The sequence below is a fragment of the Euprymna scolopes genome, chromosome 21 (assembly GCF_053919585.1).
Source record: "Euprymna scolopes isolate OS-2025 chromosome 21, ASM5391958v1, whole genome shotgun sequence".
NCBI classification, from domain to species: Eukaryota; Metazoa; Mollusca; class Cephalopoda; order Sepiida; family Sepiolidae; genus Euprymna; species Euprymna scolopes.
The window spans coordinates 17,486,081-17,511,044 of record NC_136502.1 but is presented as its reverse complement, the minus strand read 5'-3'; the positions used below and the strand labels follow the sequence as shown (position 1 = coordinate 17,511,044).

The 24,964-nt window shown below is 32.1% G+C and overlaps 1 long non-coding RNA gene across 1 annotated transcript in view; it reads right to left on the bottom strand.

Annotated features, from left to right (window-relative positions):
* Window positions 1–13,075: 13,075 nt before the first annotated feature.
* LOC145242022 (uncharacterized) overlaps window positions 13,076–24,964 on the bottom strand; it is a 772,700-nt gene continuing 760,811 nt past the window's right edge. Inside the window, exon 3 of the long non-coding RNA XR_013862639.1 lies at window positions 13,076–13,107. This is a non-coding gene — a long non-coding RNA (uncharacterized LOC145242022). The remainder of the gene's footprint in view (window positions 13,108–24,964) is intronic.

The window sequence follows — 24,964 nt, the reverse complement described above, 5'->3', positions numbered from 1 at the left end:
ACTTAAGCATATCGTTATCAAAACTTAAATCTTCTCAATCCTGATTCGATCCCATTTTTCACATTTCAAAATTTATAAAGCAAAAACGGAAGCAAAACAAAAAATAAACATTAACATTTTTCCAAGAAAAATAATATTTTTGTTATTTGGCTTCCTTTTGTTTTGAGAAATAATGGTTATCCTCTGTACGATGAGATAAGAGTGAAGCAAGTATTATGCATCCTCCAATCGCACTACACTTTCAATTGATACAGCATTGCTTAAATCTAATGGTTAGGAGAAATCAAGGAAAACCGGAAGCAATGCTCAAATGAGCATAGAAGGGAAAACGTTTCCTCTTAGGAATCTACATCACATTCTAGAACCTGTATGGTATTTTGAACAAAACCTTTTATTTCATCCATGAAGTAAATTGTTCTCATCCCGTCAACCATGACCAGGTAGAAATGTTAATTTATATTATTCGTAGTAATTATCATCTCTAGTAAATATTAAGCTTTCAAGCTCTAGAAAATTGATGAGGATTGTTCAAGATTCTTCTTCTGACTTGGGAATTTTCTAGAGTTTGAAAACTTAATCTTTGTACACTGGATCCAAATGGCAATTCAAGAACAAATATGGTGAGCTTTAAACCTAATATTCTTTTACATTAGTAATATTACTAATTACTATGAATTATATTTTTTGACTGTTAACGGTAAGAAAATTGCAAAGTAGCAAAATATAATAATTCATAATATTGATTATTATCTGTCCAAATTTATGTTTCTAAAAATGAGACTAAAATATCTATGAAAGTGCTTTATGTCTATATATTTACTGTTTACTCAAAGTATCTGTCTATAGTTTGTTCACCAAGAAATATTTCTGATTCATTATATCTAAAAACAATATTTTTCAAAACTTTAGATAAAAACCTTTAAAAAAATCGTGCAAACATGATAAAATTAACTTTTACGCAAGTTTTGGTTATTTTTTGTTTATTTTGGTTATGCTTAAATAAACAATATTTTAATGAAATCCATCCCTATTTTTGCATGTTTGCATTTTATATTATTTAACCAAGTTGCATTTATTGAATTCAACTTTTGACATAATGGCCTGTCGATTAATTAGGTATATTTTGTTTGCATTATAAAAATAAGATATAAATGTGATCCATTGTTTTATGAATAAGCCTTTATAAACCAGCTCTATAAAAGATAATTGGGGATTCATCAAGAATGCAACTAGTTGAGTCGTTCTGTTTACAAGATAACAATAATGATTTTTATTGAAAAACAATGGTGTCTGACAGTGTTTCTGATAATTGAAAATGTATTTACATTTCTGAATTTTTGAGGTGAGGATTGGTTATTTGTATTATTTGGAATCTTCAGACTACTGTTCTCATCTTGAATGTCATTTTCATAACGTTTCGGTCGATGTAACTGCTAAACCCAGGAATTTGGACGGAATTTTGGACGGAATTGTAAAAATGATATTCTCCTGAAGGTTTAAGGTTCAATTCTCAGTGTGAGCAAACCGGATAATACACTTGCGAATTACTTAGGACCCCTATCCAGTCATGGCTGATGGAACAAGAGCATGCTACCTCTGTAAAGTAAATAAAGGGCTCCGTTCAAAATTCTATTTAAATTTCTGAGTTCAACAAAAAATTCCTGAGTTCGACAAAAAAGTTCCTGAGTCCGATAAGATACACATGAAGAAGATCAGAGGTTACATCGACATAAACGTTGAGAAAATAACACTCAAGATAAAAACAGTATTCCAAAAATTTCGAATAATATGGAAATGTATTTATTGACAAAGTCAAAACACATCAGTATTTCATTTTAGCATAACAGCATAACAGAACATGTTTTTCCGATGGTTAAAATAAGTTTTAAATATACATTACATATGTGTCTCACATAGAACATTGTGGTTTCATGGTTATATATAAGAAGAGATTGGGTGAGAAACATCTACGTGTAAAGATAAGTCCAAATAGAAAGGGAAAACAGTTATATCACTAGAGACTTAAGTGGATTTCCACCAAGAAAGGCACGATTTTTTTCAAACAAGATTATATGGGAAATTCCTTTTGTAAACAGAATTTTCAACTGAAGACTAAACAAATCTTGTATGCTTAAAGATAGTGGCACTAATCCAATCCGGATATACAGTTTTACGCTTTTAAATATCTTTACGATATATATATATATATATATATATATATATATATATATATATATATATATATATACTCACTTCTTTAGCTGGCGTTGCCTGGGAGCTTTAAGCGTTTATTTTGGTTTCATTTATTGCATTCCGCCCTTTACAAGCATGTGGTCATACAGCGAAGGAGATTTTATGAAATTATTCTAATTTCTTGTAAGAAAATAACTGCATTTTTAGGAAAAATTCAATGAAGGAATATATTAAAATTAAATAGCAATTTATCATGTGCAATACTATTTAGGTCGAACATAAAACATATTATAATATTAACTTCTGAATGACAAAGCTGAGTTAAATTTAAATGTAACATGAACGAATATGTTCCTGCTCAACTCCATTTAAGTTCGCCACTATAAATCTTGCCCCAAGTCACAACAACCTCTTATGCCTCAGTGACAATATGCCTAGTTTTGGATAAATAATAGGTAAAAAAAAAAAACAATAAATAAAACAGTAAGTAAAAATTTTTCTATTTTCTATTGTTGATTTTATAGTAGGCTGATTTTATATATTCAATAGCAGGCCGGTTGTAAAATATACATAAGTATTATATTTTAATTCATTCAAATTTTACATTTATTATAATAGAGCCAATAATCTATTAATTACTATATTGTACCCAATATATAGTAATAATATTAAAGTAAAAAAAATGTCTTGGATGCTATCAGCTAGAATCGAAACCAAAACATTTAGCACTTCAGCCTTAATCATTACCGTGTGAGCTATCGTCAGGATAAGAGAACGTTAAAATTTAACCGATTTGCACATGCATACAAGAGACTTTAAATTAACTTACACCTGCTAAGTTCCAATTTCTTTTCGATTTTGACCTTTTCGTAGCTACTTTTATCAAATCGAATTTGTTCTAGAAGTCAAAATGCCCTATACATCAAGTTTCAAGTCTCTTGACAGAGGAGTTTGGTAGAGACCGTTTTTCAGACAAATAGACAAACAGACAGAGAAGGTCACTTTTATATGTATAAGCTAGCAGGCCGCCTGGCGTTGCCTAGTCGTAAAATATGATATTTTAATTCATACAGATTTTGTATTTATTATTATAGAGCACATTTTCTATTGATTATTATATTGTACCTAATATATATAGCAACGATTTAAGAATTAAAAAAAAAAATTACTTTGGTGCCATCAGCTGGAATCCAAACCAAACCATGCAGTGCTCTAGCCTTAGTCGATATTTAGCATTTTAGCTTTTGTCATTACTCTCTGAGCTATTGCCAGATAGATAAAAGAAAAAAGCTAAAAATTAAGCGATTTCAAGCTTAAAATTAGATGTATGCATGCTCAAACGTTAGCCGATTTACTCCTGTCAGGGTTAGCCGTTTTTATTTTTCAATTTTTACCCCTTAGCTGCTATTTTTACAAGGTAAGAACCAAATTGAAAGTGATCCCGAGATCCAAATACCCTATATATCAAGTTTGAAATGTGCAGACTAAATATTCAGATAGAAGTTTAATAGAGAAGTTTTCCACACATACTGACAAGGTCACTTACACACACATATGTTCATGTGTTAGAATGTTTTCATTCTAAATTCTATGCAATTATGCACAATATATAAATTATTGATAAATAGAATTAAGTGTAATAGTTAAATGAAACCTATCATCTAATAAAAAACCATAAAAAGAATAATTAATGAACGCTCGTTTTTGTTAATTTTCATAAAGTCGCTCGGATATCCATGACTGAGTATATTAAGTAGTTTGTCTTAATAATGTTTAAATAGAAAAAGAAGGTTTTTAATATCAGTATCATATTTTTTTACCTTATTGATTAAATATCTACAGACAATAGTGTTTCATCCTTTCAGGAATCTTCAGTGTAGGGTGTCACGATTAACACCAGTCGACAGATTCGAACTCGGCAACACGAGCCATCTCTGGCACGATTAGCAAAGACCGTATCTATTCGGCTACCATTAACTGCGTGAAATAACGTTGAATTTAAACATTTTAATTTTAAATGTTCTTTACGTCAGTCAGACAGTGATCTAATCGTTATACGATGCTCTATGCATAAGAGCTAAATTGACCGACTTTATTTGAACTGAAAGTGTTCAACGATAAGAAACGAGTTTCTTAAAGGGGCTGACATAATTATTTAATGAAATAATTATTAAATACCTACAGACACTACTGTTTCATCTTTCAGGAATCTTCAGTGCATATATATATATATATATATATATATATATATATATATATAATAAAAAATTAAAATAATTAAATAATTAAAGTAAAAGATATATATCCTCTACTTTAATTATTTATTTATGACTAATGGATAAAGGTACAGTATTTGTGTATTCTTAAAATACTATAGACATAAATAATTAAAGTACAGGGAAAATATCTTTGGGGCATAACTGAACTTTTCTTTTAAGAAAAAACAGATGGCATGAATAGTTAAAAAATATTTGGATGACAGGAAAATGTTGATGTAAATCACACAAAGTCCTCACCAAAACCCTATTGAACATGTATGGGCCAATTCAAAGAAAAAGTTTAAAACAGAAGTCTTATAAATCTTAATAAGCTAGAAGTGAAGGTATCTTTATATTTAAAACTAGCTGGGAGTACATGGCGTTGCCCAGGTGGAGGATAGTGGCACAAGGACGAAGCAATGTTAAGAATGGTTAAAATACAAAAAAAAGATATATAGAGAGGTGGGTAATTAGTTTTCCACGCTAACCATTAGGCGAAAGAGGATAGTGAATTCAATGAGTTGGTAATTAACTTAAGAATCATAGGAGTCGCCGTGCATGCACAGAAATGAACGTTGCTTTTAAACCTGGCCTGGGGACCAGGTAAGATATTTATTTGCTTCTCCACAAAAGCAAATTAGACATAAGGTCATTTTTAATGTGGGGGGAAAAGCAGCTCTCCTAAAAAGGGGGCACTCTGGCAGTATTCAAATAAATAGTAATCATCTCAGTATGACGGGTTTCTCCTACATTGACCAAAAAGCAATTACTTAAGTGAAGCATCAGAACAACTGGCTGGGGGCCAGTTAAGCTTCCCACTTTCTGCTGTTTGCATCCGAACAGTTTCGCTTTATACAAAAAAGCTAAACAAACATCCGAGACGTCACAGTGGGAATTTTGTTTAACGATCCCAAAAAAGGAAACAAACGATGTCCATCCACGAATGCGAGATATTCCGATCTGGGAAGTATGTGCAAACTTCTTGCGGAATCTAACCGACATGAGAACATGATGCAAAAAGCTTTTGGCGGACATACACAAATGTTCCCACCCATTTTGCCTTTTATATATTAGACTAGCCTGGGTGCCTGGTATTGCCCGGGTGAGCAAAAAAAAAAAAATATGGTAGTAGGCAGGCAGGCAGACTCGAACCCATGAAGGCGGAAAAGAAAGTGAAAGAAAACCTAACGTCTTACCCCTACTCCATGATGCAACTGGAAGTAAAAGGTGTTCAAATTTAACGTAGTCAATCAAAATGATGACTTGCGGAAATGGCGTTGTTTTTAAACTTCTCACGAAGGTCGTTTTTAATGTGGGGGCGGGGAGCAGCTCCCCCTAAAAACAGGCACTCTGGCAGTATCCAAATAAATAGTAATTGTCTCAGTATGAAGGGTTTCCCCTACATTGACCAAGGACCAGTTACAGAACAGATACCACCCGGGTGGAAGGCCAGGAGTTGGTGATTGCTTTCGATTAGTTTTGCTTTATTTATACGAAAAAGACAAACAAACACTTGAAACAAGGGAATTTTTTAAAACTTAATCAAAAAAAGATAGAGACGATGTCCGTTTGGGAATCTGAGATATTACGATCTGAGATATTACGATCTAGGAAGTATGCGAAAACGTCTCCTGGACTCTAACCGACGCGAGAACCTGCAGCCAAAAAGCCTTTCATTGACATACACAAATGTGCGCGCCCATTTTGCTTGTTAAATATCAGATAATGAATGTGACAAAAGGGGCAATAACGTTATCCTTTGCTAAAGTAAAAACTGACCTATGTCCTCATACGATGCAACGACTATGCTAGACACAGTTTCTATGGTAACTTACTCATGAGAGTAGGTATTTGCTTTTGATCAGTTTTTTTAATATATTTTATAGCATAATTTGGTTTTCTAAAATTTTCAAATTAACCTTACAAAATAAGATGTGGCCAAATTCCTTCTAAAGAAATATTTGCTTGGAATGAGAGAATATGTACCACACGGAAGTTCTATAGCAAACGCCACTCTCCCCAATGGTTTACTTTTACTTGCACAGCTGCCATTGCTCAAAGGCAGCATGCATACTGCAGACTTATCCAAAATAAGTTTAGTATAAATAGACAAAAGTTTATAGAAGCTAGAAATAATTGCAAGAAAGAAATAGTGACAGCTAAAAAAGAATATACCGAATTGTGAAAAATGAGATCATATGGTATTACTGGCTGAATACTTAACATAATCAAATCCTTCTTACGTAAAAGAAGAATCCATGTTGTCCTCGATGGTCATACATCAAAACAATATGATATAAATGTGGGGGTACCTGAGTGGTCGATGCCTGGACCTTTATTTTTCCGTATATTCATAAATGACCTCCCTGATAAAATTGTCTCTGAGATGGGTATATTTGATGACACCAAACTCTATAACAGGCATGAGGGGAAGACTGAATAAATATCTAAGGCAATGGCGGAAAACCTAGAGGAAGACCTCCAGTTTGTAGGGGAATAGGGACAAAAATGTATGGTAACGTTCAATGCTGCCAAAACTAAACTTCTTTGCTTTAATGATTACAAGAAACCTTCTCAACCACCAATAGCTATGGTTAATGGTACATTATCTGAAATTACTTCATTCAAACTCCTTGGCTTAACATTCAGAGGGAACATGAGTTCGAACAGATACATCAAAAGCATAGCCGCGGCTGCTGTGACGAAGGTGGGCTCTCTCTACCATGGTAAAAAGTTACACCTGAAAGTATCCTGAACCTCTACAAGGTTACCATTCGCCCACCTATCGAGTATTGTTGTCACAGACTGCTATTAGTCTCTCGCTCCTGGACAGGATTCCAAAAAGACTCGCCAACCTGATAGGTCCTTAACTGTCATCTAAGCTTCAACCACTATCCCATTGACGAAATGTTGCATCCCTCTGCCTGTTTTACAAGTATTTTAATAGTAAATGCTCCAACGAACTACAAGCACTTGTACCCACTCAACATAAATATCTTGGACAAACCCAACAAGCAGCAAAATCCCACCCCTATGCAGTCGGACCCAGATGCCATAAAGCCTTCTACTCTAATAGTTTCTTCCCCAGAACTAATAGACTTGGAATTCCCTTCCAGCTCCCTGCTTCCCCAACTGTACTGACATACAGAAGTTCAAGTGTAATGTAAACAGACATCTTGCTGCTCAACTTCCTACATAGCATCCCTGCAATTATGTTCGAGATAGTAGTCCCCTTCATCAAAATGGTATTGTTCCTTGTTTGGGGTTAAAATGCAATAAAAAGATAAATAATCAGACTACAGCACATATAACACACAATTCTCCATATAGCTTCTGTTTATGGAGCTATACCGGTCAAACAAATAGAGGAAGAATTCACTTTACTTTATGGATAAAATTAAAAATCATGAGAGAGGATGCATTTGTTTCTGAAAATAACTGTATAGCCTGTACTATGTGTATATACAGAATTACATTACAGATTTTAATAAATCTAGGCACATTACACTGATATACAGTCCTTTCTATCAATCTCACATACATACATACTTATTTAGAGTGCTAGGAATATATTTGAATATTTTCTAAGAATTCTCTGTTTGTAGCATTTGACTATCAATGAATTATTTGAGAAGCAAACAAGGTTTAGACGGATGCCATTCTTTCTACTATTTATTGCCACTCGAACGCTTTTGTTGTGTTAATTTGGTGCGAATAGAGTCATTCATTTTTGTCTGTCACTTGAGTAATTCATGTCATTCGCATTCATATCCATATGCTGTGTGAGCCGCTTGCAAAATTCAGATTGATCGCTTGCTTCTCTTTACTTGTTTGGTCGGCTAGTCTCTTAATGCGCTGAATTTCTAGTCCCGCGTTCATTCTCTTCTTTTCTCCTTCTTGTAAAGAGATGCGAATTACAGTCTGAATAGAAAAATCAGATTTTTGTCTCTCAGGTACAAAATGACAAATTTCTGTGTACAGAGATTAATGTGCTGCGTGAACAGAACTGCTCTGCCTTATTTGTGTGTCAATTTATTGTGAAAGGGAGAAAGAGTTATCGATGAATATATATGTATGAATATGATTAGACATACTCTCGTGTGCGTGCGCATCTGTGCGTGTGTGTGTGTGTGTGTGTGTGTGTGTGTGTGTGTGTGTGTGTGTGTGTGAAGTGGGAGAGGACTATGAACACAAAGAACAAGAATAGAATATTTTAGATGTGTCCATTTAAATTCAATCTCTATGCTCAGTGATGAAAATTCTATATCAAACTTATGTGTGAAAGACCAAATTCTGTTTCAAGCCTTATAATGATCGGTCAACGAAAATGCTATTTCAAACTTAAGCGAGGCTGATCAACAAAATACTATTTCAGACTTAAACATAGTTGACTAACAGAAATATTGTTTCAAATTTAACTTATCAATGAAAATTAAATGAAAATTAATTAAAATCTAAGTATAACTCACTGACCAACAAATATGCTGATACAACTTTTAGAATGACAGACAGACTGGCTATCAACGCCTCCTCTGTATATGGCTAGACACATCTAAAATAAAATGTGTTCATTCTATCTGACCATGTTCAATGCTTACACTTTTATTTTTAAATGAAACTTGACAGACCAACCCTCTCATAGTGATGCAAGAACATATCAAAAAAGATATTAACAAATAAACAAAGAAAATGAGAAAGAATGAAGAAGGATATATGTATGCACACACACACACACACACACACACACACACACACACACACATATAGTCATCTGCATACAGTACTGTTTCGCTGTATCACAGCTCATCAGTGCAGCTAGACAGCAACTACCTTAAGCCAGGATCGAAACCCAACCGCCCGTACAATAGTCAAGGCTTTGAACCATTACGCCAATCAGCAGCTGCTGTGCGGGCAGTGAATTAACGATGTTTTCACATCGTCCAAATACCTAAGCTCGATTTGTTTACACAAAGAGCATCGCTTAATATGCCAATGGTATATCGTGTATCACTTCCGAATATGCTCAACTCAAGATGAGCATTATAGTCATCCACATAGAGTACTGTTTCGTTGTATCACAGCTCATCAGTGCAGCTAGAGAGAGAGAGAGAGAGAGAGAGAGAGAGAGAGGGGGGTGAGTGGGGGGAGAGAGAAAGAATAAGTTAGAAAGCTAAAGATAGGAATAGAAAGACGGGTGAGCATGAAGAAAACATTTGCGCTTATCAAATCGACACGTTATCAACAGATGCAACGTTCACCATGAAAGTATTTGAAAATTAATACTTTAAAATAACCAACATTTTTTCGATTACCTTCACTACCAACACCACTTTTCAATAAATGAATTTTTTTCAGATTATGATTATGAATCAAACTAATTTTTTTGTCTTTTTAGAATGAAAACTAGTAGATGAATTTATCTGCTTAAACTTATGACCAAAACTAGTTGAATTATTTGTTTTAAATTGGTCTATTCTTTCAAATATTTGAAATTGATAGTTTAACAAGAACGTTTGATGTCCATTTAAGCTTGGAATCTTGTAATTTCTGTTCTGGATGTCCGATTTGTGGGTTTGGGGGAGGCATATAATGTAGAAATATTAGGGATGGTATGCAAAATATTATATAACCTCCCCATAACTCACAAATCGGACATGCTTATGACCTCAACAACACAAAATTGCATGAGCCATATCCAGGATTTTAACCCCACTAATGGGTACTATCAGCACTTCCCACATAAAGAACTCCGGAGATTTACTCAACAAAATAAAAAACATTAATGTTCCAAACAAAACTATACACAGCTTACATATAGCATCATTATACACTAATATCTCCATAAAAATATGTTTAAATTTACTCCATACACACCTAAAAATATCAACATTAACTTACTGTTTCCTCTCGATATATTAATAAAAATGATTAGACTTATAATAAGTGATAAGACTTACTTTCAATTCAATAATAATTTCTATGAGCAAAATTTAGATCTCCCTTTGGATAACCATGTTAGTTTAATTCTTTACTTACTGATACTATTCACTGTTAGTTGAGGATTAGCCTGCCTATTCTTAGAATTCCTAGAATTTGGCGTAAGATATATTGAGAACATTTTAATTTTTCCTGAAAATACGTTCATAGAGAATATTAAAAACAAATTAGATACAGTCGAATCTGCCATAAAGGTTACTTATGAAACAGAGAACAATCACTCAATATCTTTTCTAGACATAAATCAAACATAAAATCAAACATAAAATCAAACAATAATCTATCCTTCAAAGTTTATCACAAAACTACACACAAAAATGATTACATACCACACGATAATGACAACATTATGATATAATAACAAAAATGATCACGTACTCACATGATAATAACAAAATTTTAAACAGACATGATAATTGATTTCTTCCTACGTGCATTAAGAATTTGTAGTCCAGGATATCTGGATGAAGAGATAAAATACATCACAAAAACTTTGAAAACAATACCCCACATATTTTATTTTAAATGCAAAAAAGGCACATAAATATTTTCCAGAAATAATAAGCAAAAATCATATACACCAGACATCTTTTTTACACACCCACACTAATAATACAATAATTTGCAACACTATAAACAAACTAGGAATTCCCAAAATACAAACCATATCACAAACTATAAGACTAACATCAAAAACAACAAAATATTTCCAAAACAAACCCACATCTGAAGCAAATATATATATATTGTCCCATGCTATAATTGTCATCAGATATACGTTGGTGAAACTCATCAGGGACTTAAGAAAAGGCTTAGTGAACATAGAATAGTTATAAAAATAGCAAACCCTTCACTTCATTACAGCATGATTATTCTTTTAATTTCAAACAAGCTGAACTCATCAAATTCATTCTAAATATTTAGATCTCAACAAAAACTTCTTGAATCAGCACTTTTTGCAAACTCAAACACAATTGGACGTTTCTATAACATATCGCTTTTAATCAGTAAACTTATATAAAAAAAAGAACTTTATTCTATACACAGGTTGACTTATTTATATAACAGAAAATAATACATATAATAATTAGTATATATAATCACTTAATAAGTAATCTAAACAAAGAAACACTCATTTCATTTCAAGTACGAATCCAACATTTGAATTATAATAGCTATATTCATTCCAACAGAACAGAAATATCTTTTTAAATATCTAACGGCAACATGACGTTAACAATCGACTCTCTGTTCCACAATGCTTTGAATGCTAACGGCTTTTTTCGGTCTGAAATAGAACAGACACCCTTTTCACGTTACGAATACAACAATTATATTTTCAAATATTGTACTGATATTTTATTTTCTTCATTTTAGTCATCCTATCCTGAGAAAGTTTGGAAATAAGGACGAAACGTTGAAGATAGGATTTGGTTTGTTCTTTTTTCATTTCTTCATCACGTCAGAATATTATTTCTATAATTTGTGTCATACTAATATATATATACAGTTATATATATATATATATATATATATATATATATACAGTTATATATATATATATATATATATATATATACAGTTATATATATGCATGTATATATATACAGTTATATATATATATACAGTTATATTTTTCATTCGTTTTATATATATACAGTTATATTTTTCATTCGTTTTAATGTCAGTATGATTGTTGTTGTTGCCAAACAATCAACCTCCTCATGTTAAGAAAAGTTTTCCGAACAGAAACTCCAAAGCTCCTCATGTTAAGAACCGCTTTCGGAATAGACACCCCATTTTGAAAGTGTGGGTGACTGTCAAAATATTTGCCACAAATTTAAACCTTGATAGTCTCTGTCAAGATCCTCACGCACAAATACTATGAACCAACAGAGAAGTTAGGGGTGTCAGTGTCGGTTGGATATAATTAGATTTGATCCTTGCCCATGTGTTCTAATCTGGCGGCCAGTGATATAAAGTGCATAATACAAACATACAAAGGAAGTTTGACTTTTACTAAGAGTCGGTCATCTAGTCATGTCATAATTTTGAACGCTAAAAACAAAAATTTAAAAAGTGAAGTTCGTTTTGTTTACTAAGATTCGTTCATTTAGTCATGTCATAATTTTGGGCACTAAAGACAAACATTAACAAGCTGTGCATGTGTGATCCTCTTCTGGTACTGCATGTGAGATGATGCCACAAAAAATATTGTAGAAATGATGAATGTGAGAAGTGACAAGGGCCAACGTTGCCTTCACATTTTTGCCAAGTTTCAGAAAAATCTAATGGATAGGGCAAAAGTTATGGGATAAAAGGTGTCATTTTTGGCAATTTTTGAGCTCCTGGGAACACTGAATCCAGGCGAAAATGGACAAACGGTGCAGTTTCACACCTTAAGATGTATATTTGAATTCAGTACTATGGAAAACCACTATATAGACATACATATCAAGTTTTTGAATAATATGAAAAAAAGAGTTCTAAAAAGGCATGTTTTTTTAACCCTAAAAGTCCCAGAGTGATGCGAACCAGAATTTTGCTTGGGTCACCCATACCACACTATTCTAGCAACAAAGAGAAAAAGTGTAATGCAATGTTAGATTCATGCTGAAAAAGTTTCTACTTACATGGTAACAGCTGTAATGAATAGTTTCTGAAATCAAAAAGTCGTTATAGATTAAATTATATAAACAATTATCATTCATTTTAATTGCTATGTAAAAAGCTACAAAAATATATTAAGACTGATAAATAATTTAAAGATGCATGTCTCTCCGCAAAGATACATCGAAAACTTTTATCTATTTCACTCTGTATTGTTTTGTTTATTTGTTTGTGAGAATAATTTTGCGAAATCCAAACCAAAATAATGAATTGAAATAGTTCTGTGAACAAAGTCACGAGTTTTACTTCAAATCTCAAGACCTCACGATTCGATGTCCATTTATCACGATTTTAAAACTTTTGTTCTAAATTTTTCAGATGAAATAATTAACTTGTAAATAATTAAACTCAAGTCAGAAGTAATATTTTAATTTAACATCGAAGAGTAAAATACAAAATACACATTTTTGCGAACACACGATTATCGTTGTGTTACTCATGTTTTTGTTGGATAATGTCAACCTATATTGACGTCAACAATTTAGGATTTATTATTTTGTGCATTTTAAAAACGAGAGCAACACTACACGTATTATGCACATATACATCCATACATGCATGTATAAGCACGAACATATACATCATTGCAACATACATACATGTATAAGTACACACATGTACATCATTGCAACATACATGCATGTATAAGTACACACGTGTACATCATTGCAACATAAATGCATGTATAAGCACACACGTGTACATCATTGCAACATAAATGCATGTATAAGTACACACGTGTACATCATTGCAACATACATACATGTATAAGTACACACATGTACATCATTGCAACATACATGCATGTATAAGCACGAACATATACATCATTGCAACATAAATGCATGTATAAGTACACACGTATACATCATTGCAACATACATACATGTATAAGCACGAACATATACATCATTGCAACATACATACATGTATAAGTACACACGTATACATCATTGCAACATACATACATGTATAAGCACGAACATATACATCATTGCAACATACATACATGTATAAGTACACACGTATACATCATTGCAACATACATACATGTATAAGCACGAACATATACATCATTGCAACATAAATGCATGTATAAGTACACACGTATACATCATTGCAACATACATGCATGTATAAGCACGAACATATACATCATTGCAACATAAATACATGTATAAGTACGCACGTGTACATCATTGCAACAAAGCACGCACATATACATCCTTGCAACATGCATGCATCTATAAATACGCACATATGCATCATTGCAACATACATGCATGTATAAGCACACACATATACATCATTGCATGCATATATAAACACACGCGAGCACTAACTAAAATATATAAATCTGTTAACAATTCCACCATTGAGAGTGATAGTTTATGTGCAAATGAGCTTTTGTATCTGCGTGTGTACATGCATGATTTTGAAAGGGTTGCTGGCTGTTTTTTTTTTGTTTTTTTTTTTATAAAAACGCCTCCAGACAAAGCATGAAACCATTTAATATCAGGAGCTAAAATACTACTTAGAGGTGAAAAAATCAGCTAACGATTTGTATTAGATGAATAAATTCCAACACAGAAAACAAGAAATCTTCTTTTGTCAAAAATATCGCTCATGGAATGTGAGGACTAAAGGACAACGTAAGGGAAGCGAGTAAATATATGTACATGTATATATGAGTACATGCATACTCGCTTAGCTCGGTAAGAAAAACAGTAGATAAGTGAAAATGAGATTAGGATAGACCGAGATTTGAACTTTGTAAGCAAGGTTCAAAAATGGAATTTAACATTGTTCAGTTTCACATAAAATAGTTTAGATATGTTGTTGTAAAAGGAATTTTGATTGTTCAATTCTGCTTATGAAAACTGAATTAAAATAAGGTCAGCTAGAGAAGAACGAACAATAGTAATTTTAAAACATATTGAAAAATAAGTTAGGTCGGAAAATAGGTTAGTGAGAATTTTTTGTCTGCAGAAATGGTTTGGAAACATCTGCCGAACCACGTATGTTTAGGCCACTTGGGTCGATCACGTTTACAGACACACGTATGACGTCATGACAGAAATGAATTCTCAATATAGAAGCTAGAGTCGAAGTCAGAGAGAAAGAGAGACGAAGATCGGAGACAGTCGAGTCCAGATCGAAGTCAGCACAGTCAGCCGGACAGAGCTGACATGAGGAGGGTCCCCCTTTAAAAGCGAAAGGTTAGAACATTAAACATGCAAAAACGACTTTGAATTCCTGGATGTCATCATCATTTCAACCGAAGATGGAATAAAAACATCTCATATTTTTGTAACTGCCGTCTTCGTGTTGTCTTTCTACCAAATTGAAGGTAATGTGAAATCATCGTTATTAATGAACTTTGTATAACCCATCTTTAAGTAATGTACCTCTCCATCATAAGTAATGACTGTCCCCTTCTGTGTTCAAAGAACTGATCACCCTCTCTAATATATGTGCTAAGAAGAAATACTCCAGAAGTGTATAAGTGTATCTTCCCCTCATCAATATGAATGTCCCCATCTTAACATGAAACCCCCGACTATACAACAGGCAGTACCAACTCTGCATGTTTTGAATTTGTTTGGATTTTTTAAAATAGACATTGGAGTCATAATTTTGATAACAATGGATTTAAATCAATTTTCTTTTAATCAAATGATGAGAACAGGTCTTATTGGCATGGTGAAAATACTTGTATTTCAACAGATAACTGTCAAGATGAAATTACATGCAGGTTCTCGGTATGATCTTGAACTACATTGGTGAATATGGAGTCACTCTTATGTTGCAATTACTTCCACATCCACCATGTAATAGCATGTTAAGGGCCTCATGTATGGGTTAATAGAATCTATCGTTTACGGTATATATACCTGAAAAATATTGTACAAATCGTTCGTAAAAATAACATTCGAACCAAACAGAAATTTAAAGCAATAATAAGTATTTGAAATTGTAAAGAACCTGAAACAAACAAACGTTCACCAAAATAACTGCATTCAGTGTTAAGTAACTTGAAAAAGATCGATAATAAAAAACAGTTAATTAGCAATAGCAACTATATTATTAGCCTAATCATTTATTTACCTACTCTGCAGGAGGTTAGGCACAAGATCAGGTATAGGTTTGATGAAAAAGTTTCTGTGGAATGAACTGGATTTGAAGTTGGCACACACAGGTGTTCAGTTCGTGTTGTTGGCATATTTAAGATTTCCAGACTCACTAAAGGTGTGATAACTTTATGAAAGTACTGCGCAAACTATTGTGCTACGGTGATGCATTGTACACATGTGTAAGAATACATCTACTCTGTTATTATATAAAAGGAACCTTGTGTATTTGTGTGTCTGTGAGTTCGTTCCCTATGGACTCGAAAACGGCTGGGTCGACTTTTATGAAATTTCACACGAAAGTACTTTATGTGCCAGGCAGTGTTCTTAGTTAGGTTTTATGTTGGAATGTCTTTGATAAGTATCGATAATCAATAATCGAAACAATCCAATGAAAGAAGGAACAGACGATTTTGACCGAAGTTAACATCTTACACAGCCTAACATCACAAGTGCATTTGAGAAGTTTTATTACCACACAAGCCGAAAGGCTCAACATATAAAATCAACAGTAGGTTCTTTGATATGACAAGGCCGCGTTCGAAATTAATATTTCTGTTTAGAGCACAATTGAAGCATGGTATTTGGCTTTTGCATTTTAAATTTTAATGCAAACCATTATATATAATTAATTTTATAAAATCAACAGTAAGTTCTCTACAGTGCAATGTAGACTACAATATATTGTGAAGTTAGTCACTGCGAGAGGCACGTGAAGCTTTCTCCCGGTGCATCGCGATGGGTCCCCTAATAGAGCAGGCAATCAATCGATTCAATTGAAAAATGGGCTATTTCATCAATTACGATGACAATAAAAATATAGATGTGTGAAACATTGGTTAATCATCATTCAGTCCTGGGTAACATTGGATCACCCTGCTAGTATTCTTATAAAGTAGAGCAATAAAAATCACAATCTATTCCCTCAATAAATGTGTTCAATAGGAATAAGTGTGTTTTGTGCGTTAACATTAGATGAAGAGTTGAATGCGGTAATTTAATGTAACACAAACATGTGGTTTAAGTGGTTATTCTTGCTGCTCAAGTTTTAGTATAGAGAAACAAATTCAAGTTTTTTTGTAGTTTTGTATGATAGTCTTGTTGCATTCAGCATTCATTGGATGCTTATTACAATATTTATCATGAATAAATTAACACAGGAAACGATCAAATAGATACTTTTTTCTCACATAAATCAATGCACTTATTTATTTCAATATGTTTTTGTTCTTTATTGAACAGAGAAAATAAATTACGGCAAGCAGCTACCTTGTCTTTTACATATTTAGAAAAATCCACAGTACACCAGTTTCTATGGCTACAACACTCGTTATATATTTCATGACTGTTTTCTTCAGTTCTTTGTTAAGTTTTTGGTATACTTTTTATTTTCTGGTATCGGTTTTATTCATTTATTCAACTTCAAATATGCCGTAAAGTCTACATAAAGGAATGCGACTGTATGCATAATAAATCTTATCTACCGAAATGCAGATCGTCCACATTCTGAAGAGATATATAAAAAGAGCATAACTATACAGATAAAACTGGTTATATTTCTAAAAGATAGAAAAAAAATAATTTTATTTTAATGGGGTTTAATAATTATCTCCGACAGCAATACATTGATGACGTCACGCCTAGAAATTCTCCATGACTCTTTCTGCGTCATTTCCGGTTGTGTTGAATTGTGTTCATTTCCTCTTTGACTCTTTCTTTCAAATCATGAAGCATTTGAAGACAATATCGACTTTAACAATCTTTATAATAAATTATAATAAATTGTGCTAATCTTTATAATAAATTATAATAAAATGTGCTAATCTTTATAATAAATTATAATAAATTGTACTAATCTTTATAATAAATTATAATAAAATGTACTAATCTTTATAATAAATTATAATAAATTGTGCTAATCTTTATAATAAATTATAATAAAATGTGCTAATCTTTATAATAAATTATAATAAATTGTACTAATCTTTATAATAAATTATAATAAATTGTACTAATCTTTATAATAAATTATAATAAATTGTGCTAATCTTTATAATAAATTATAATAAAATGTGCTAATCTTTATAATAAATTATAATAAATTGTACTAATCTTTATAATAAATTATAATAAATTGTACTAATCTTTAATAATAAATTATAATAGATTGTGCTAATCTTTATAATAAATTATAATAAATTGTGCTAATCTTTAATAATAAATTATAATAGATTGTGCTAATCTTTATAATAAATTATAATAAATTGTGCTAATCTTTAATAATAAATTATAATAAATTGTGCTAATCTTTATAATAAATTATAATAAATTGTACTAATCTTAACATTTATTGTACTTTCGCATCATTTTCGATCCTTATAATAAATGATGATAAATAAATGATGATAAATTGTACTAGCTTAACGCATAACTGCAATTTCATGATATTACTAATCCTCGTAATAATAAATGAAATAAATTGCACTAAGGTTAACATTTTACTACAGTTTGACGGCATTGCCGATTACCATGGTAAATGATTACAGATTGCCCCATGTTTAACACTTTTTCTTTTACAAAGGAGTAACCGTGGCCCCTCGAGGATAAGGGTTAATGAGTGCACAGTAGCCAATGGGAAAATATCATAGTAATCGTTAGTAGTGGAAATTTGGTAAATTGGATTACTTAAGAACCTTTACATTGGACTTGAAGACAACCATATTGTAGTCAGTTGGAAAACAGGAAAATGAAATAGAGTTCCACAGGCATGAAGTTCTAAGAAAGAAGCTTTGTTCATGGAATCTACATTTAGGTTTAGGCACAGATAAAGAGTGGGGAAAATTATTGATAGTGGTTTCAACTAGATGAGTGTTTTTTGGGGTAAGTTAGGTCAAAGGGGGCCATAGATTGGAGCTGAGACAAGCACTTGTCATGAAAATAATGATAAAGCAGAGACGGGCTCGCAACATCTCTTCTGTGGAAAAGAGGTTGCAGGGAAGAGAAAAGGACACCCCTCACAGGGCTACAAAGTCTATTTTGAACTCTGTCAAGGCAGGATAAGACTTTCTAGCTGCTCCTGCCCAGATATGGCAACAGTACTCCATCCTTGGACGTACTTGCCTCTTATACAGGTAGAGAATTGCATCAGCAGTGAAATAGAAGGATTCTACCATTTTCCCAGTAGTTTTGGCAACAGATTTGATGTACGTGTTCCATCTCAGATCAGGAGTAAAGGTCAGACCCAGAAGCTTATCAAAACATGGAGCCTCTCCAAGACGAGAGCCATTCATTTCAATTAATGCCAGACAGGGATCAGAGCATTGATAATGAAAAGATAGAAGTTTGGTTTTAGATGCATTAAAATTAACCAGCCACCTTTTTCTCCATTGCACCACATACTCCAGATCAGAGGAGAGAGAATCAGAGAGAACTTGGTTGTCTTTGAAATGTTGCCATAGATGGTAGTGTCATCAGTTGAAATGTCTACAAATAATCTTAGGATGAGATTTGGGAGGTCATTGATGTAGATCAGGAATAGAGTTGGGCCCAGGATAGACCCCTGAGGGACTCCAGCATTAATACTATGAGCTTCTGATTTCTGCCTAACCATCACTACTCTTATGAACCTATCAGAGAGAAATGATTTAATAACTGAGAAGACATTTCCAGCTATACCGTAGCTGGAGATTTTGTGGAGTAGACATTTATGCTATACCCTACTGCAGTTTCATGGTATTACTGATTCTTATAATAATAAATGGTAATAAATTGCATCAAGGTTAATATTTCATTTTATTTTGATAGTTTCACAGCATCATCGATCTCCACAATAAATGATAATAAATAAAACTATGCATAGCACTTTAATGCAGTTTCACAGTATTACTGATTCAAGTGCAGTTTCACAGTATTACCGGCGCGTTTAATAATAATAATAGATGATATTAAATTACATTTAGCTTAAAATCTTTATTGGATAAATGTATTTTAATTTGATTCAAAGTAATAAAAAAATAATAGTGTGGCATCTGAATTCTTTTGTCATACACACTTAAAAAAGAGATACATCACAAATTCCTTCTAGAATTAAAAAAAATCCCACACTATAATCATATATATTTATGTGTGTGTGTGTGTGTGTTTTTAAACTACATTACATAGTGTATGCAGTAAGCATATTTCAATTTTATCAAAAGGGATATAATAATATTGTCGAATCAGTATCCACATCAGACATCCATAAAAATGATATACATCACAGATTCCTACAATTTTAGAAATAGAACACCATAACCAACGTACTTTATGAAACTCTATTAACCAAAGTCCTTGGATAAGTATATTTCATTTTAATCAAAGGGTACTCAATTTTTTAAAATTTTCTATTTTTAGAGCCCTTGGCAATGTCGAATAGCACTGCTAGTAAATAATAAATACAACATTTTTTAAGTTGATTAAAATAATCAGATAACCGTATCAAACATGGTAAGTATCTATTAGTTATTTAATTAGCTCTGCTAGAGGATCATTTTTTTATTTAATGTATCATATACTGATTAGTCTAGGATTTCTATTTTCTTAATTACTTCATAAATAGCCAAATATTTGCTACTTTCCTTGTTAACATTGACCTGTTTAGTTTATTTAAGTCTAAAACCACAACATCTTTTGTAAACGATTTATTGCATTCAATTAATTGAACACAAGTTGCTATTTTTCTTGAAAGGTCGATAAAATGATAAGAAAATGTGTATCTGTGTTTTTTCTCACAACAATGAGAAATGTATGAATATTTTTTTTATTTACTATTAATCAAATATTTTTTTAAAATAAAATCTGTCACAGCGTACAACGTTGAATTAAACAAAATCGTATTTGAAAAAAAATATTTAATTAGCAAATCAAATCCACCAGAATGCATTTTAGTATATTCATAAACAAGTTTTTTGTTAATAATTGAAAGAAAAAAAAATTGCTTTGTGACTCTTCTTAATTTGTAAGGCATTTCAGCTGTCAAATCGAAAGTTATTTCAGGCTTTAAAATCCTTAGCAAATTCTCACGCATTTCGAAAGTTATTTACATCCAATAAATAAAGATTAAAACAATATTGTCTCAACAAAATTAGTTTGATTAGATAAATAATTTCATGACCAAACTATACCTTAATTAAATTCAGCTTTTAAAAAATTGAAAGTAAAATCACTCCCAGGATAACGCCGAATAGGTACAACTAGTTATAAAATAAAATACGCATCAAGTGCACTTGAAAGCCAAATCACAATGTAATATTAGGAAAATAAACAAATATTTTACTTGTTTGAAATTTATCACAAATATATTTCAAAGGTATTCTCCATCTTCAGTGTGTTGTTTTGTTTCTTCTTTTTTCCCTTTTCTTCCTCCTTGCCATGCTGTAAAGTTGGAGAAAGAAGTATGTTTGTAAAGAACCGCACTTTGTATCTAGCGGTTGTATTTTGAAATGTTTGAACAGTGCGTAGGCAACGCGAGAATAACGTCAAGGATGAAAGTTCGTATAGAAACATTGTTTTAATTAGAATAAAATAAAATATGCATCAAGTGCACTTGAAAGCCAAATCACAACGTAATATTAGGAAAATAAACAAATATTTTACTTGTTTGAAATTTATCACAAATATATTTCAGAGGTATACTCCATCTTCAGTGTGTTGCTTCGTTTCTTTTTATCCTTTTCTTCTTCTTTGCCATATTGTAAAGTTCTAATCTTTGACGTTACAACTAGTTATGTGTAAAAGGGTAAACTCTTCGGCCAAAATTTTATTGCTGTTTTTAATAAGTTTTAAGCTATAGTTAAAATACACAAGATTATGTTGATAAATATGGATAAATTTTATGACTCTTGAAACTTATAAAATTAACACTCTTCTACTCAGCACAAAAATGCATTCATTTAAGTTCTATTTTCATTGAATTTGCTCAAGAGAACAGTAATTAAAAAAAAATAGTATTGTAAGATTTTCGGATATGAAATCTTTCGATTGTTAAAAAGTCTAACAGTTACCCAACCTTATGAACCCGGCTCAGATTGGTTCATTATGCCAGACAACTGTATTCCAATTCAGAAATGCTAAAATGCTTTGTATTTTTTTACTTTACATAGAATATGATTTTAAAACCTATAATTAAGTGTCAATAATTAAATTAACTTTTTCTGAATTTTAAAATTACAGAGGGTTTTGATGAATTAAATATATTGCGAATTTCCTATCAAATAATATCGATAATAACAAACATTAAACGTTAATAACTTAAAACAAAATCTTTCAGAATATCTTACATTCAGCCAATGCCATATCCATCTGCAAATCCTTTATATTTAGCTTTCTTGTCACGTGCCTTTGTTGATTCAGGCCAGCACGAAAAACTATGTCGAAATCTGCCATTGATTGGCTGTCACCACATGAATTATGCACCATATTCATACTTATGTTTACTCATGTCTCAAAGGAAACTCTGTTTTTTTTCTGCTTCGTCCGCCGCCGGTCAAAGTATTTTCCTTAAGAAAACAGGACACTCATTCATCACTTCAAACATTATTCTTGAGCATTGTCTCCGCCATTTTCTTTCACAAAAGAAACCCTCATGAAAAACAAACAACAAACAAAAAAATATTATCATTATTATTTCAAAGGTTTTACATCAGCAGTAACAAGTCTTTTATGAGATTAGAATTAGTGACAGCAAGCCTCTTCTACACACCAATGCTGTTGCCAATATTCAAGTGGATTTCCATAGCACTGTTACATGAACTGCTCCAATGCAATGCCGTTATATTTCATAATGAAGGGGAGCTATGAGAACAGTAGTGTGACTAGATGCAACAGGATTGTTAACCTCTAGATTCGAAACCTGAATGTCAGTTCACATCTTATCATGGCATGTGATGTCAAATATCTTACCAACTAAAGCTAAAAAGAAAAAAAAAATGAACATATATCGCTTAAATAAAGGTTTTATTTGGTTACACATTTACAATACTGGTAACGAAGAGAAAATGATGTTTTATGGAATAGCATTGCATTATACTAAGTGAAAACCATGATTTCGCCTACCAAATTGCTCCACTTATTGGGGAGTGTATATATAAGATATATACACATAGAAAAATATAAATATACCTAACTTTATAAAGATAGAGAAAGCACACACCCTCCCAGGCCTTGCCTCCTGAGTTTTGAGAGGAGCAAGTTTTTCGCTTGTTGTCTGATGCGGTCTCACCAGAAAATATCGATGGGATTATTGAGACATTTTTGCAGGGCCAGAATGCTTCTTCTCCAAGGGCACTATATAATTTTCCTACCTTCCGACATTGTGTCATATCCTCTTGGGTTGGGAGAGTAGTAAATAATAGTTTGTTAACTTTGTAGTATACCATCCGGAATGTGCTACGACTATATTCTGTATTTGTTTCAATATACGTATTTTACCTTTCTAACTCATATTCGTGTCCGTGTTTTTTTCTTAGTGACCTTACCGGGGCCACAATAAAAATGGAGCAAGATTTCAATCCGTCAAGGTAACATGACTAAATTCAAATTATCACTTTTGAACATGCACACTGTGAAGTTTTCTATAATTAAATGTCCACTGATAAAACTTATTTGCTTAGGATTTCCAACTCTTTCGTTTCTAGACGTAATGTGAGTAAGCAAATTAGTGACCTTTGTGGAGAGGGAAGGATAGAACTTGCACATGTGAATAACACAGTATATTTTTATCAGATATGCATCCACATAATATTCATATATATATATATATATATATATATATATTGTTATGAAAATCTAATTATCCACTGACACGTGTTTCGTCGTCTACGACTCATCAAATTGGTTGAATTCAGCCACTCTGATGAGTCGTAGATAACGAAACACGTGTCAGTGGATAATCATATTTTAAAAACAATATATATGCCGCTCCTCATGGGGGGGGGGGCGTACCAAATTGGTTAAAGGGAAAATTATTCCCAACTCGCATTTAGGTAAAAATGCACTTTCGTAAATAATTTAATTCATTCAAAACATATCACAAAAACAAAAGCAAATAACATATATATATATATATATATATATATATATATATATATATATATATATATATAAGTAATTTATACATCAGGAAGAGTAGAGATTTTTTAAGATAAATGGTGAATTATGATTTTAGAATAAAATTTCTTATAGGCTTAGTCAATTACATAGTAAAAATTAATAAAAGTAATAATAAATTAATATAGCAACAAATAATAATAATAATAATAATAATAATAATAATAATAATAATAATAATAATAATTACAATAATAATAAAAAGTATAAATACATGGACAGTATCACTAGTAAGATACTCTGAACCGTTTATAGGGTGGACAAAAGAAGAACTGAGACAGCTTGATCAGAAGATCAGGAAACTCATGACCATACACAATGCACTACACCTAAAGGATGATATTGACAGACTCTACATGAAAAGGAAAGACGGCGGCAGAGGACTGGTCTGCATAGAAGACTGTGTGAATGACACAAAAAAGAACTAGAAAAATATGTAATGCAAAATACTGAAAGGATAATTATGGCAGCGAATGACACTGAAACCCCCCCCCCCATAAAGCAGAGAGGCAAATGACAAAACAAGAAAAGAAAACTGGGAAGAGAAGCAATTACATGGAAGATTCATAA